Below are 16,333 nucleotides of genomic sequence, written 5' to 3'. Positions count from 1 at the left end.
TGTCTTCTTGTCGGCCTTGTTTCTGATTCCCCCATTTAACTCCATTTCCAGCATGTGTTGCCCATCTGACTCTCTTCTGTGAATTGCCTGTTCTGTATACTTTCTGTGTTCTATTGAGCATTTTTTCTTAATTGTTTATGTCATATATTTATTTGTAGGCCACTTAGCCTAGTAGAGATCTCCAGTGTCTTGTTGTGCACCCCTTCAAGTAAGTAGTTTTTAGTACACACTCTATGTTTGTATTTGTAAGTGAAATACATGTATTGCTATGTCTCACACATTTCTAAGGCCTCTTTCATTGTGATTTAAAAATAGGTGTAAATAGTAGTCGTAGCAGTGTATATCCAGTTAAGAAATCATCAGTTCAGAGCACAATATGATTTAGGTCCTTTATAGGCCAATTAGATTTGTCAGGAGGAACATGTTCTGTGTTCTGTGACAAAGTGTATGTCTTCATAACTCTATGGGCATGAGTAGAAAATAGTGAGGTAGAAAATAGCTATGGGGCAGACCTGGCTGTAATACCTTTATTAGCCTTACTACTTTAATAAAATTGATCTTGCTATGTACCAGTTTCTACTTGTGTAAAATGGAGAGGGTAATTTCTGTCTTGCCTGTTGTATAAGCTTATGATGCTGTGCGTTAATCTATATGAACAGACTTAGAGAAGCATTGACACATGGTATAGATATGAAACACATGAGTGTCTGTTTTATACATTCATCACACTGGATATATAAGAGGATCGGTGTCACTTAGGCTGGAAAACAACTGAAACTGCATGTCTTGCTAATAGTATCTCAGTAACATAAGGTAGGCTTCATTTCATGTAGATTTTATAACCCAGTGAAGGTAGAAACTGATACACATAATAGTCAATAAGTGTTTGTTGACTATACTAAGATATATATTCAATAATATACATATTTGACTTTAAGAAGATGCTGTTTTCCAATTAAGAAAGCCCTGTGATTAAGAAATTAGAAAATCAACTTCTCTGGTAAATGCCTAATCACACTAAGGAGAACTTTCTTAAAAGAATAAGGCAATTTTTGTCTAGGGCTGCAGATAAAAAGCAGGGCCAATCTTGAATATGTCCTTCAGGAGTGCAGGATTTCAGGCATTGTAATACTAGGAACACTTAGGTAGGTGGCTGGAACTGAAATGCAAGGAGAGCATATTGAAGGCAGCATGTGATAAAGTATACCAGGACTGCTATGAAAGGCAAATTTGAATGTAGGTGTTACTGGTACTTGAAAAGATATTTTATAATCTTTTTGAAATGAATGAATATAACTGCAGAATAAATTATTATTAGTAGTAAAGGGGATGAATGGGGAAGGAAAAGGAAAAGAACGGAACCCCTCATCATCAATAAAAAGAATAAGAAAATTGGGAATGCAACTGTGTAAATATATAAATGGGAGATAACGCACATGCTCAGGTTTTGCAAAGGTCCTGGAAATCATGTGCTCTCAGCTCATGCGCACACACTGCTGGCTGGCACAGGCAGAGCCCGTGACCAGTGGTGGCTTGAGTAGGCTGGGACTAAGAACTCTGAGCGATAGGCCAAGCGGGGTCACATTCCTTCTGAACCCCTTCTCTTTCTCTCTCATGTGAGTCTTGGAACAACCCCACAGGGTGGAAAGGAGGACAGGTCTAGTCCAGTTCAAGTCAGTAAACCTTTTAGGCTCACCCAGATGAGTGGGAAGGGAAGGTAGCATGTAAATTTAACGTACTTACTATGTCTACTTTCAAAATTTAGTTATATAACTTTAGGGGGAGGTAGAAGACAGTGCCGAAAAGTGAAATTCCTTTGGGAATAGGAAAAATAAATGTATTTACTTCTTGGAAATTGTTCACACAGAAATTTTTGTATTTCAGAAAAGATTGATAAAATGATCACTTACCTAGTAATCTGGAGTTTTACAATATCAGGTCAGCCCTCTGTTAATCTTATGAATGAATGATACTCAGTCTAGATGCTGTTTCTCTCCTAGCCTATTTTAAAAGAAACATCAGATTGGAAACGAGCAATATTATCAGTAGAAGTAAAGTTCTTTCTGTATGTAACAGTTTCTATCTGGCCTGCTACTTAAGTCTCATTACAGAAGAAAACCCTGAAGCTAAAAAATTTCAGTTATTGCCTTTAATTCCTCAAAAACGTTAATGGAGAAGAGTAAAATTATCACAATAGAGTAGATGTGAAAAATTATGATCTTACTACATCACTTACCGCTGTGTTAAAAAAGACACCCAAAGACTTAATGACATCAAACCAACTGCAATGTATATAATTACGCACACGTCCTGGTTGGTTGAGGGGTTTCTGTAGTCTCTCTTGGGCCTGGTGTTGCTGGTCTAGGATGGCCTTGCAGTAATCTCTGATCTGTGATTATACTTACCCATGGTCAGTGGTAGCCCAAAAATATGAAGTGGAATATTCCAGAAACAAGCAATTCATAAGTTTTAAATTCTTTGTTGTCCTAAGTAATGCAGTGAAATCTTATGCGACCCTGCTGTATCCTACCCAAGATGTGAATCACGCTTTTGTGCAGCATATCCATACTGTATATATTACCTGCACAATAGTCAGTAGGACCTGGGTCATCAAATCAACTGTAGTAGTATCACAGTGCTTTTATTCAAGTAACCATTATATGGTAACCTAACAGTTTGTCTCAATTCTTACATCATCCACCTCACTTAATCTTTTTTTTTGGGGGGGCGGGTACCGGGGATCAAACTTGGGACCTTGTGTTTGCAAGGCAAGCAACAGCACCACTGAGCTAAATCCCTGGCCCCCACCTCCCTTAATCTTAACACATACACATTGTGTGTATCATCTCACATCATCACAAGATGGGTGAGTGTAGTAAGATATTTTGAGAGGGACCACATTCACTTAACTTTTATTACAATATATTATTAGTTCTATTTTATTATTATTGTTAATCTCTTTCTGTGCCTGATTTATGAATTCAACTTCATCATAGGTATGTATATCTGGGATGGTATTGCAGTTGTGGAGTCAGGTGTTTCTATACAGATTTCAAAGAAAGGCCTGGGAGCCCAAGCAAGGAACTCCTGACTGGACAGTAACAAAGCTGAAGGTGCAGTGAAGACCCTAGGAAGCTGGAGCTGCCAGGAACTTGAACTCTTATATGAGAAACCCAAAGTATAAATAATTTAAAGAGCAAAATAAGATAAATAATAGGAAACAGGGAGGTAGATCTTTTGCAAATGGGAAGGGGACAAGAGATAGAGGTGGGAAGGAAATGAATGTAGTCATTATATACTGCAAACATGTACTAATAAAAATTTTTAAATTTTTAAAAGTTAAAATGTTGGGCCAGGGATTTAGCTCAGTGGTTCTGTCTCCTGCCTTGCAAACGCAAGGTCCCGAGTTCAATCTCCGGTACTAAAAAAAAAAGTTAAACATGGAACCTCTCTTCCTTTGAGTTGTGGGTGTTAGGTATTGTGTCTCCATGACTGGGAGGCTAATACAGACTGTATAGAAAATTTATACAGGGATTTTTATTTTATTTCTTTTTTTTTCTGGTTTTTTCGAGATAGGGTCTCACTTTATAGTACAGGCTGGCTATGAGCTCACTGTATCTCAGCCTGGCCATGAATTCGTGGCAATCCTCCTGCCTCAGCCTCCTGAGTCCTGAGGTTATAAGTGTGTGCCACTACACCCAGCTTATTTCATTTTTGGAGATCCTTGGTGCTTTTCTAAAGTTTGTATTATGGAAATTTAAATAGGCAAGTATGAAAATTCTTTTTTACTAAAACAGTCAATCCCTAACTCTCATAAATAAGGTTACTCTTTCTTCCTAGGCCCTCTTCTGACCTTCTTTATTAGAGAGTACTCAGAATATAGAATAGTGCTTTTCTGTTTTTAGGAGATGTCCAGTAAATATTTGTTGAACATTTATAATACAACTTTCATAATGAACACGTCACCAGTGTCATGAAATACCAAGTATCTAATCTCATGTCTCTGGTAAACATGGACACCTCATTAGGTATGTATGGATTCTTGAAGGAAGTTCACGAGCAGTAGAAGCTCAGAGAAAATAAATAGTTGGGGCTGCAAAGGATCTTTTTAGGTGAATACAGTGAAAGGCGTATGATCCAGAGAGTTTAGGGTATGCTAAATTTGTTGAAATGCTAGACTGTTGGACTTCAGGCTGGGAAGGAGAAAGGTGAAGCCAAAAGAAAGCAAACTTGTTGGAATACAGTTTGTCCCGAGACCAGAAAACCTACTGGAGAGTGGTTAAACTGCCGCCTAAAATGTTGAGGGTTGTGGTGCTGCAGTGTGACTGTCAACACTGACATCCCATCTGTGCCCAGTTTCCGGGGGGAGGAAAATGGATGGTGCAGGTGATAGAAAGACCTTTTGGGATACGGAATACAGTAATGAATATGTACTCTTTGGGAGCAGTAGAGTAGCTGCTGTCTTAAGGGGAAGTTAACAGGCAAGATATGGAGGTAGTGCTTTAAGAAGAGGCTGAGGAAATAGAGTTTGCTGATTATGGAGCACCATTTCCATGGGTAGCTTACAAGCTAGAGGTGGACTGGAGGACAGGTCAGGGACGGAAAGAACAAAGCCTTGTAGGGCTGGTGTCGGATCAGTGAATAGTTTTGCAAAGGGAATGAAGATGATGTGAATTAAGGCATTGAAAGACTTGATGGATGTAGTTTTTGTAAACTCTTAGAGAAAGGCAACCCTGAGACTACCAGACAGAACCCATGGGTCATTTGGCCAAGGGTTGCAGTCAGTCCAGGAATTCTAAGCTCTCTCTGTGCTCCTTAAAATTGTGAATTCTTAGCACTTACATACTAAATGTAGACAGCTGTCCCACAGTACCAAGAGGATAGGTTCTGGGAATTTCAACAGATACCAAAATCTGCAGTTGCTCAAGTCCCTTGTGTAAAATGTGGCCTACACACACCCTTCTGTATACTTTAGATCATCTCTGATACTTATGTTTTAGTGTGTTGGCTAAGGAATAATGAAAAGGAAAAAACCTGTGTGTGTTCAGTACCGATGTGGCCACAGTGGGCCTAACTGTGTAGTATTCAAACAAGACTCACATCAAATAATGCTGAGACAAGTGCTGGAGAGAGAACGGACCAGGGCCCTGGCGGAGGCTGCAGCAGGGCTGCGTGCACATCAGTTCACCCACACAGACCCAGCTCACACTGCTCAGTGTGCGGCAAATTCAACTTTGGCCTTTTAGAACTTCCTATAATGTGTTTTCCCAACTATTTTCTGTGCAGATGTGGAACCCATGGATACAGAGGACTGATTGTGTATATTCACTTAGCTTTCATATTTTCACTGTAGGTTTTAAAGAGTATTTTCAGTATCTTTAATGAAACATAACATTTTCCAAATGTAAATTGTTTAGAGATATAAAACATTAAAGATATGTTCAAATACTGAAGGATGATGATTTAATTAATGCGTGCAATGCTAGTGATCAAGTTTTGAGTCAAACCTAAAATCCAAGGATCAAGATTTTGAGATTAGAGCTTGCTTGCTTGCTTACTTGCTTGCTTCCCTGCTTTCTTGGTCATTAATAGTGGGTATTTTAAATGTAAATATTTAATCTCTTCTTTTTTCCTGTTAATCATTCTGAAAGTTCAAAATACGCGATGAACTAGAGCAAAATTTCATAATCTTTAAACCACAAAGTTGGCTAATAGGCAACAAAGTGGGAAAGACGGCAGTGGAAGATTTTACACATTCCCACAACCTCCTGGAAATAATTTTAGGAAAAGTGCTTGAGTCTAAGCTCATAGATGGGACTCTCTACATGAAGAGTAGATAATAGCTATTACTTTCATGCCTTTTACCCTTTGGTCAGATTTGTTCCCGTGAAAGGAGCGAGGTATACTAAAATAAGCACATAATTTAGACTCTGCTCATCCAATAATAGATCAGTTTTGTTTTCATTATTTGTGGTACTGGGGATTGAACCCATGGCCTTCGGTGTCAGTCAGCTTTCTATCACTATGATGAAGTAGCTAGGAGAATCATCTTATAAGAAGGAAAGCTCTGCTTTGGCTTGCAGGTTTTGGAGTTTCCATGTGTAGTTCAGTGGCCGCAAGGCAGCAGATCATGGTGGGAAGCACAGGAACACCTAAGTCCTCCCCTTGAAGATCCTACCACTTCCTGAAAGTGCCAAGCTGAGGACCAAGCCTTAGTTAACCCATAGGCTCTTGGTTTAGACTCAGACTATAGCGCTTGTGCACTCTTGGCCAGAGCTGTGTTGCTGAGCTGTACTTAGTATGTTTTATGCAACTGGCAGTAGCCTGAACTCTGAGTCAAACAACAATTTTTACTATACTACGTATATATAGTGGTAAGAATTTTAAAAAAGCTTTTGGATGTATGTTTTATTTCATTATAAAAATTTAATTGTGTACCAAATGAATATAATATTTATCAGAAATAAAATAAAAATGAGGTGAATAACCCTAAACCGGATACTCAGCTTGATATATAGAATATGGTTTTCTTCTTTTGAGGTACTAAGAATTGAACTAAAATTTAGTCCTTTCCTCATTCTAGACAAGCACTCTGTAATTGAGCTACAGCCCCAGTCTTTTTAAAATGTATTTTATTTTGAGACAGGGCTTTGCTTAGTTGCCCAGGCTGGCCTTGAATTTGCAGTCCTCCTGCCTCCACCTTGCAAGTAGCTGGGATTATAGGTGTGTCCCACTATACCTAGCTAGAACATGTTTCTATATAAAAAATTTTCTAAGAAAAATAGTGATGTAATTGAAGTTCTAAGATAATTATAAATCATCTCAGGGTTTTTTATTTCTTTCCATTTCTTCATTATTTTCCCAATATTTCTTTATGCTGTTTGCTAGTGTCTGCAGTACAGTGTTAAGTAGAAGCAACTACAACTCAGACTTTAAAGTATATGCTTCTAATTTTCACTGTTAATGAAGTGGGAAAAAAAAATTGATGAAGGCCTGGGGATGCAGCCCAGTGGTAGAGCACTTGCTTTTAGCATATGCAAGCCCTGAGTTCAGTCTCAGTACTGCAAAAAACCAAAAAACAAACCCAGAACATTTTATTAGGATTTGGGAAGGTATGCTTAGCGAAATGCTTTGTTATTCCTAGGTTGGTGAGAAATTTTGTTATGAGTGACTGTTGAGCTTTATCAAATGTATATTCATCAAGCTTATTTTTTTCTTTTAACTTACAAATGCAGTGAATTGCATGAGTTGCATTTGTTAGTGCTAACCCACTTTCACTTTTTTGGGTTTTTGTTTTTTTTGAAACAATGTCTTGCAGTGTAGCCCAGGCTAACTTCCCTAGGGGTGAGATTGCAGGTGTATGCCACCATGCTTGGCCACTTTTGCATTTTTGAGATTAACCCAACCTGGTTATTATGTACCCTTTAAAAATAAATAAATAAACTTTCTCTTTGAGCAGCTTTAGGTTTATAGCAGAAATGACAAAGTTTCGTTTTCCCTTCTGTTGCCCCTCGTGTGCAGTGGTGCATGCTAGAAATGAGTCACTGCGCAGACATGTCACCCCTCAAGATCCAGTGTTTAGGGTTCGCTCCTGCTGTTGCACAGTGCAGCTGGAATGCTCTGTATCCCCCATCATAGTGTCACCGACCTAAATCCTCTGTACATTGGTCTGTTTGGTTTAGGACACTGGTGTTTGTGGTAGTAAAACTGTCCTTTTATTTATTTTTTTGTCCTGTCACTGGCTTTGGTATCAAGGTTATTCTAGTCTCCGAAAATGAGTTGAAGGATATTCCACTTTTTTGTGTGTGTTCTGGAAAAGTTTTGTGTAAGATTAAAGCCAGTTACTGAGAAAGGTATATTGTAGTTTTCAACTGTTGGGGTGTTTTCTGTTAGCGCTGTCTTTCTTAAAAAGTTGTGTTATCTGATGTATTTAAGCATAGAATTGTTCTTTTAAATATAGAGCATTTCATGGGAATGAATTCAGTATTTTATCAGGAGAGACTTTATACCTGCAGTAATGCTTGTAACTTTGTCTATTTTGTCTGACTTTAGTGAATCAGCTTTATATTTAATCACTTGCCAGCTATAATTTTTACCCTTTTATTCTTTCACATTTTAATTAATACATAGTAATTGTACATATTTATGGCATACAGTGTGATATTTTGAAATCTATACACAATGTACGATAATCAAATCAGGGTTAATTAGGGTTGCCATCTCCCCAAACATCTATTATTTCTTTGTGTTGGAAACATTCAAAGTAGTCTTTTCTAGCTTTTTAAATGTGCAATAAATTATTCTTAACTGTAGTCACTCTACTATGGTAAAGGGTAACAGAACTTATTTCTCTGTAATTTTGTACCCATTAACCAACCTTGCTGCCTCTTTCCCCTCCTACTCTTCCAAGACTACTAGTGACCATTCCACTCCTGTGAAGTCAACTTTTTCAGTTTTCATAATACTGAGAAAATGTGTTTGTCTTGTGGAGCCTTGCCAGTTTCACTTAAAATAAAGTCCTCCAGGCTTGTCCATTTTTACCCCAGAAACAGGATTCTGTACCTTCATTTGGCTGAAGAGCATTCCCTGAAGCGTATGTGCCAAACTTGGGCACGCTACCCCTGAGCTATAACCCCAGCCTTTTGGGGGGCGGGGGGTGGGGTGCGGAGAAAGGATCTTGCTAAGTCACTATTTGGTTGGATCGGGAATTTGAATCCTACCGTTTCAGTCTCAACCTCTCAAGTGCTGGGATCCTAGGAATGTGCCCCTGAAAAGTTATTATTGATAGTGCTACAATAAACACGAGATTATAGGTGCCTCTTCAGTATACCAGTACCTTTCCTTTGGATATACACCCAGCAGTGGACCTGCTGGATCTTATGGTAGTTGTATAATTAGGGTTTGAGAAAACTCCATACTGTTTTCTGCATGGCTGTACTAATTTCATTGCCAACAGTACTGTATAAGAATTCCTCTCTGCGGGCTGGAGATTTAGCTCAGTGGTGCCACCACCTGCCTCGCAAGCACAAGGTCCTGAGTTTGATCCCCAGTACCAAAAAAAAATTCCTCTCTGCATTCTTGCCAGCCTCTGTTTTGTCCTTTTTGAACTCACAGTGATTCTGATTTGCACTACCCTCATGATTATAGTTACATTGAGAGCTTTCTCCCTTACGCTTATGGGGCATCTGAGAAATGTCTATTCCTATCATTTGTCTATTTTAAAATCAGATTATTGTTAATATTTTTGCTGTTATTGACTTATTATATATTCTAGATATTAATCCCTTGTTAGACAAATAATTCACACATTTTTTCCATCATTCAGGTTGTCTTTTCACTTTGAATGCTTTTTAATTTGAAATAATACTGTTTTATTTTTTTCTTTGGTTGCCTGGCTTTTGAATGTCTTATCCAATGATATCATTGTGCATAACCAATATCCTGAAGAGCATTTCCCCTGTTTTTGCCTAGTAGTTTATGTCTTACATTAATACCTTTAATACATTTTGAATTGTGGCCTTTGTTTTTTTTGTGGTGCTAGGGGTTGAACTCAGGGCCTTCCCACTAAGCTACACCCCAGCCCATTTTTATTTTTTAGTTTGAGACAAGGTCTTGCCAAGTCACTGGGTTGCTCATGCTGAGCTAAAACTTCGGTTTTCTGCCTCAGCCTCCCAGAGCTTACCAATTCTTGGCTAAGTTGATTTGTTTTTAGTATGATATGTCTTTAACATGAGAGACGGGGTCTAGTTATATTCTTCTGTATATGGGTATTTAGTTTTTCCAGTGCCATTTATTAAACTGTCCTTTCTCCATTGTTCATTCTAGGCACATTTATCTAAAACCCTCATTGACCCTAAGTAAATGGACTCATTTCTAGGTTCTCTATTCTGCCCCATTACTCTTCTGATCTTTTTCCTTTAAAAAGCCTTTTGTTTATCCATGTGTCCTTTGGATGTTTCTTTTAAAACCATAATGGATTTTTTTCTAGTTTTCCAAACTTTTTTTAATCTGGGAAGTTAGTCAACATATATTTCTTATGATTGTTGTACATTCAGATATATTTATACCTTATTTTTTGTTTTAATCTTTAATGCTTTCTTCTCTTTTGTTTATAATCTGTAAATTCTTTTAAATTGTATAGAGCCAAATACTTAGCAATAGATAATAAATTTTCATCTCAATATTTGACTTACAAGAAAGAAATTTCAGTATATACTACAAATTCAGTAAGAAATTATTAGAGAAAATGCCCTTCAAAAGGCCTTCATAATTCTTTGCAAAGAAATAATTCTGAGAAAGATTACTGATCTTTTTGTGTAGAGGGAATGGTTAAATATTGCAATTAAATGCTTTTTACTTTTTTGTTCATTTGTTTTCATTGTTGGTGACAAAATGTTTAGTGTGTATTTTTGACCTAAAAACCAACATCTTCTGTGAATAAGTCTCACATTTATATTGGTTTTCTGTGATTTAAAGTAAAACATCATGTGTTACAAAGATGCCAGCCAGCACTGAGTGTGTTGGAATGCCTGTTCCTTGTGGGCACAGAGAAACAACAGGCGTGGCCTGAAGGGGCTCTCGTGCCTCTGCATTATCTGTCGGCATCAAGTCAGTGCCCAGAGGGGCGGGAAACCTCTTGCTTTGGGTTAGCACTGGGCCAAACCTCTGGGTTCACCCTGGCATGTTTGAGGCATAGGGAAGAAGATGAAGGGGTGAGAAGCAAAAAGGTTAAGAAAGAAGAAAGGAATACTGCACTGCAGAGGTTGCCACATGGAGAACGGTGCCAGTGACTATCCTTTCAGTTGAGTTGCCCACCTTGATTTTACTTACTTTGTTGATTGTTTGGTTTGTGGTGCTGGGAATCACCCCAGGGCTTTGTATGTGTTAAGCAGGAGCTGCATCACTGAGCTACACCCCCAGTCCAGTTGCCTAGTAGGGAGATTTTTTACCTGGTAGGGAGATTCAGACAATTGTAAACCTGTTTTGACAGGAAATAACATTTCTATTAGATGCTTCTGAATCTTGAGCCGAGCTTCATTTACCAAGAGAGCTTCTCCTGGGGACAGTGGGAAGCGAGATTATTACCTCAGCCCCCAGACCTTGCGTTTCTTAAGAAAAGCCCCACTTGTACCTACCTGTGTATGTTTTGTTCACCTCGTCTCTCATCAGCCATTTACCCACTTAGTATAGTTTGAGCGTCTGTAGATTTTTGTGTAAGCCTAGCAGCAAACATCATGTTAGAACCTCATCGAGACCTTTGTAGAATCAGCTCAGATGTTTTCTGACACAGAGGGTAGCAATATAAATCATAGATGTAGATTGTAGTGTTGGACATGAAATATTTTTAGTGTTTACCTTGAATGTGTTACTACTTTGCAGTCAGGATTGCAGAGGCCTTCACTTCGGGGACAAGGTTGTATATCCTCCTGAAAGATGCAGCACGTGGGAAAGAAGAGTGACTTCTAAGCTTCTTTGCACTTGCTGACAAGAGTATATCAGCACTCCCAGAAACAACTCATGCGACCAACTTGCTGCAAATAACTCATCTGTGGTTCAAGACCTTTTATTTTTAGAAACATTCCTGAAGGACGCACGTTGAATAAAGGGTCCCTTTCATTGTAATAAAAGTAGACCCCGGTATACAGAAGAGATCATTTTTATAATTGCTACATACTACTTTTGTTTCCTTTTTGGGAGAATTATTTGTACTAGAGAGTAGTTTCCATTTTATAATCTGTTTTTTCTTAGGTTTCCTGTAAGAGTTATCTCTCGAAGTTAGTATTGCAGGCACCTCCTTGTTTAGTTGGTGGAAGGGTCTAAGGGTTACATATATACATTTCCTTGCTTTGTCTTCCTCTTCCCCTTGGGATTAGAATCAGCTTTTGTGAAACAGAAGAGGAAATAATTAAGACTTTTTAAAGCAATGTGAAAAGTTGCCTTTTTACATTAGAAAATTGATTGTAGGGAATCTCAGGTAAAAAACCATTGTGTTATTGGTGAGACAATTTTTGGGACACTGGAATTTTTAATGTTTTCTTTTTGGTAAGAAAGCACACAGAAATTCAGTATGCTATTTATACCAAATGTTTCTGGGATCCAAAACAATGACGCTGATTTTAGTCACTTATTGTGATCAGCTTATTCCACTGCTGCTTCTAATTGTCACTTTTTCCTAAAACAGGGCTTCCCAGCAGTAATTTTTTCATACATTTGTTTTATAGGAACTCTGATGAGGAATTACAGTATTGACAGGTTTATGTTTTTTTTTCTATAGAACATGAGGCATGTGCATGCATTTATTCAAACGTTTGAGCCCCTAATATATATACAGCATTGACTGTGTATTGGAAATATAGCATAGAATTAGACAGACCTGGCACTTCTGCGGTGAGTCTAAAATTATAAAGAAAAGGTTTTTAAAATTCAAATAAACTTTTGGTTTAAGAGAATGGGAAAATATGAAATGAAATGAATACCCTGCCAAATAATCTGCCAGACACTGAGGAAACAAAACTGAAATAGACGTGGTCTACAAATTCTTAGAACTTCATAATTGATTTTTGAAATATATACTGTTTGCTAGGTGTGGTGCTGGATGTTAGGGATAGTATTTTACATACTAATAAGTAGTGGGTGTTTTTTGTTTTCTAGATTTTTGAGAAAAGTTACTTGAATTGGAAAGTATTTTGCCTTTTCTTAGTTTTTTTTAAATTTGATCTGTGTAATAGCTTCTGCTTATTGGATACTTGACACGCTGCTAGATGTTTTAGATGTCATTTATTCTATATATCATAGTGACCTACTCACCAATTATTGAGCATTTATTTAGCTATCACTCCATAAGCATTTCATCTTAACCAATGAGAAGCCTGACTAAACCTTGCACAGCTGGCAGAGCTGGGATTCATGTTTGGGGTGGGTTGGCAATCATGAGTCTATGCCCTGCCTTAAAAAGATCTTTTTTTTTTTTGGCACTGGGGATCGAACTCGGGTCCTTGTGCTTGTGAGGCAGGCGCCAGAACCACTGAGCTAAATCCCCGGGCCTTAAAAAGATCTTTTACCATGCCTCCCTTGCAGATGCAAGGTCCTGAGTTCAATCCCCGGTACCAAAAAATAAAAAAGTTCTTTTAGCAGTTGTGCTTGATGGGAAAACTTCCATCTACAGTTTAAGCAGTATGTCATCAGATTACATTCGTCCCCCTTGGAATATATTCCAAGACCCTCAGTGGATGCCTGAAACCATAGATCACACCAAATCCTATATACTGTGTTTTTTCCTATACGTACACACACTTCTGATAAAGTTTAATGTATGAATTATGTAAGAGATAAATAATAACCAACAGTACAATAGAACAATTATATCAGTGTACTGTAACAGAATTGCCAGCATCACTGCTCTTGTCTTTGGGGCCATTATTAATTAAAATAAGGGTTACTTGAATACAAGCACAGTGATACTGTGACAGTCAATCTGATAACTGAGACAACCAAGCAGCTAATGAGCAAGTATAGGTTAGAGTTGGTTCTCTGTACCCTTCAAATCAGCCAGCCTTGGCTTTGAAAATATTTTGAGGAAAAATTGTTTCTGCTAAGCATGTGCAGACTTCCCCCCCTTGTCATTAGTCCCTGCATAATACAGTATAATTATTTACATAGTACTTATTACTATATTAGGTATTATAAAGAATCTATAGGTGATTGAAAGTATAAGCGAGGATGTGTGCAGGTTCTGTAAGGGACTTGAGCGTGTGCAGATTTGGGTACCCACCGGGGTCAGTTCCTTGCAGATACTAAGGGACCATGGTACAGTGTATTTGGTACAGAGTGAAGGTCCACATCCCCGGAAGATGGCACGATGGCATGACATTTCATCGCTACTGAGAACAACATACCATTTAAAACTTGTGAATTGTTGTATGGAATTTTCCATTTAATCTTTTCAGACTCCAACTGACCATGGGGAACCAAAGTCCTGGAAAGCAGGACAGTGCGTGAGGGGGGCTACTGCCTTCTCCAGATTGAGAAAGAGAGGATGGAAGATTTAAATGATGCCCACCTATGGAGTCATTTTATGTAACCTATAATATTTATTGTAAAAACTTTGTTTTAAAACTTCTACCCATAAGCTATTACCATAAACTTGTACCAGGTTTATAATGAGAGTTTTAAAAATTTAAGTTTATAATATTAGGTTTAAAATTGGTGTGTTTCATATAATCAAGTGCCCTATATAAAGGTTTCTATATTGTGCTGATGGCATTGGAAACTATTAGGAAGAATGTCTGCTTTCATAAATTTTGTGGCTGTCTCAGTTTCTTTTAGGTTGTGGACTACTACTTACTTTATGGTTTTCCATTAAAAGAAGAAAAAACTAGTATCTGAAATTAGCTGTAACAAAAGACACTCACCTTCTTTAGTATTGCCTAATCTTCCTCTGACCATACATATGCCTGCCCCTCTGATTTCTACAGCTGTAGCAGAAATCTTGTATCTTTGGAGGACGAAAGAGCAGAACTGTGTGCAGTTATGATCCCATGGCACAGCTGACCTGGATATATCGCTTACTTTATTGCTGAGTTCTCTTACTGTAACAGATTGGGTCTGATTGTAAATCGCCTATACTCATACTATATTTTACATTGCTTATAGATTTATCAACCATCTGTTACCATCCCTGAATTAATGTTAGAATAGGTTAACTTCTGAATAATTCAACTAATGTTAATAGAACATAGCACCAGACAAATTACTAAATCTGGCATTCCAAATATTTTGTAGTGTGCCTTTAACTTTTGGTGAGCACAAATGGAAATTCTAGGCCTCTGACTATTATGAAAAAAAAAGATTTGTTACTGTTTAGGAAGACAAATTAAAACACAGCTGGGAATGCAGTAGTTAGCCCAGTCTCACAGACATTAGTCTCCCTGTTTTTTTCCTCCTGTTTGTATTCCTAGAAGCAAACAGCTGTGCATTCAGTTTTATTCTTACTCTTTTACTTAAAATGTGAATCGCAAATTAAGCTGTGAGCATTTAGATTTGTTTAAATTCCCTTATCTCTAATTTTATTGCCCTTTTCATTTAAAGCAATGATGTATCATTATATTAAAATTTTTTTGAAACAGCCATGTGGCCATAATGTGCATGCCATTTAGTAATGTTCTTTTTCATACACATCTATAGTCATAATTTTAACCTCAGCAAAGTATTCCATTATTAAATATTTCACTTAAAATTCTGCAGTTCTCTTATTTCAAAATAACAGTACTTTCAGTGATGAATAATGTGCATTTTAAACTTTACTTTTAAAATATCTTCTCTAGACTGATTAAATGTTAGTATTCTCCTAAAGCCATTTATGCTGCACAAATTTGTGTATGTGTGCAAGCTTCAGTTCAAAGAAAGTCTGGTATGAATAAATACGTTAAATTTGAGTAGTTGAAGTCAACACCCAAAGTATTTGAAGCACTTCTGTTTCTTTTGATTTTGTTTTGCTCTGGTTGATTATTTGTTTTGTGGTACTGGGAATTGAACCCAGAGCCTGTGCCCTGAACTACATCCCCTGACCTTTTTTCCATCTTTATTTTGAGACAGGGTCTCCCTAAGTTGCCCAGGCTAGCCTTGAACCTGTCATCCTACTGCTTCAGCCTCCCAAAGTGCAGAGATTACAGGCGGCCACCACACCCAGCCTGAAGCACTTGTTAAGTATTGGCAAGGCCTTAAGGGATGCATTGAGGATTGAGTAATGATTTATGTGTGATTGCAGTGGTAAGCTATTACAGTAAGCTGGCTGAGTCTTTGAGATGCCAGTCTGCTGTGGTGGAATCAAGACGATTTTACAGTAGTGCATGGGCAGCATCTTGGTTTACCGAAGGGCCTGCACATAGTTCTCATTTTAGGTAAGATACTGTTATTTATTTTCACATTATTGAATCTATTTTTCATTATATATTAAGTAATCATGTTTTTAATGCAATTTTATTTTATTTCTCCTAAATTTATTGTAAGACATAGAGACGCAGAATTCTGTGTTCTCATTTTTTTTTTTTTTTTAAGTTCTTGGTTGTTGGAGACTTGATGGTCACCTTGTCCACATTCCTGTTTTTACTACCAATGATCATCATCTTCATCATCGTTATCAACAGTTTATCTTATAATATGATTTCATAGCTTAGATCATAAATTGCTTCTTTTTTTAAACCCAAGAACTTTACTTTGTGATGTTATTTTGCAGCCATGTGTAATAATAACTGTCATTTTTCTTTTCTTTTCTGAGGATAAAAGAAATATATGTGCCTATTGGAAAATGTAGGCTATCTGTCCACTACTTGGG

General features: G+C 37.5%; 1 protein-coding gene across 19 annotated transcripts in view; it reads left to right on the top strand.

The window, feature by feature from the left end:
- Nucleotides 1-16,333, top strand: part of Plekha5 (pleckstrin homology domain containing A5) — a 231,805-nt gene that overhangs the window by 15,341 nt on the left and 200,131 nt on the right. The window lies entirely within an intron of this gene.

Source organism: Heterocephalus glaber, unplaced genomic scaffold (assembly GCF_053883595.1).
Source record: "Heterocephalus glaber isolate CG9 unplaced genomic scaffold, H.glaber_assembly_v1.0 deba00001444, whole genome shotgun sequence".
Taxonomy (NCBI): Eukaryota; Metazoa; Chordata; class Mammalia; order Rodentia; family Bathyergidae; genus Heterocephalus; species Heterocephalus glaber.
The sequence above is the reverse complement of the archived record's forward strand: the minus strand, read 5'-3'. Positions and strand labels throughout refer to the sequence as shown.